The 593-nt window shown below is 42.5% G+C and overlaps 2 long non-coding RNA genes across 2 annotated transcripts in view; one reads left to right on the top strand and one right to left on the bottom strand.

The window, feature by feature from the left end:
• Positions 1-593, top strand: part of LOC119591673 — a 6431-nt gene that overhangs the window by 2875 nt on the left and 2963 nt on the right. The window lies entirely within an intron of this gene.
• The window catches only part of LOC119591674, a 1075-nt gene continuing 520 nt past the window's right edge, over positions 39-593 (bottom strand). The window contains exon 2 of the long non-coding RNA XR_005230375.1: positions 39-418. This is a non-coding gene — a long non-coding RNA (uncharacterized LOC119591674). The remainder of the gene's footprint in view (positions 419-593) is intronic.

The raw sequence follows: 593 nt of genomic DNA, 5'->3' as shown, positions 1-593 counted from the left end.
CAATCCATGTAAGTCATGTAAGAAAATGAAACAAAGACTGTTCTTGCACAAATTTTAATTTGGAAAGAAGTAGCAATTCCATTTTTTTCTCAAGGTGCATTTTAAGTGCTTAGCTAGTATCTTGAAGATATCATTATAAACGAAAGTAGAAAATTTAGTCTGCAAGAGAAAGAGAGATCCTAATTGGCGGTAATGGGTCTTCTACATTGTACTCTGAGACTGCTTAGCGCCAATGGATATGACTGTGGAGTCCGTAAGGCCTATGGTAGTGAGTATAGATGTGCCCATGGGGCCTATAGCGCCAGGGTTCGGCCTCTGCCACGGCGTCAGCGTCAGGGAGGGCATAGGGTTCGGGCATGGCAAGAGCAGATCCCATGTAGCAGGACAGGGCCCCGACTATGGCCATCAACAAGGAAATCTGCGAAGGATGAAACATACTGGGACTTCAGTTTCAAATTTTGATGGATTTTCATTTGTCAAATTGAATGTGTGAAACACAAATCTCCCACGCTCTCTGTCTGACAGTCTCTCATTCTCTGTCGATATGTCTATCAGTCTATCTCTCTCTCTTTACACAAACATATGTATGTAAA

Source organism: Penaeus monodon, chromosome 29 (assembly GCF_015228065.2).
Source record: "Penaeus monodon isolate SGIC_2016 chromosome 29, NSTDA_Pmon_1, whole genome shotgun sequence".
NCBI lineage: Eukaryota > Metazoa > Arthropoda > Malacostraca > Decapoda > Penaeidae > Penaeus > Penaeus monodon.
This window is presented reverse-complemented; position numbering and strand designations above follow the sequence as displayed.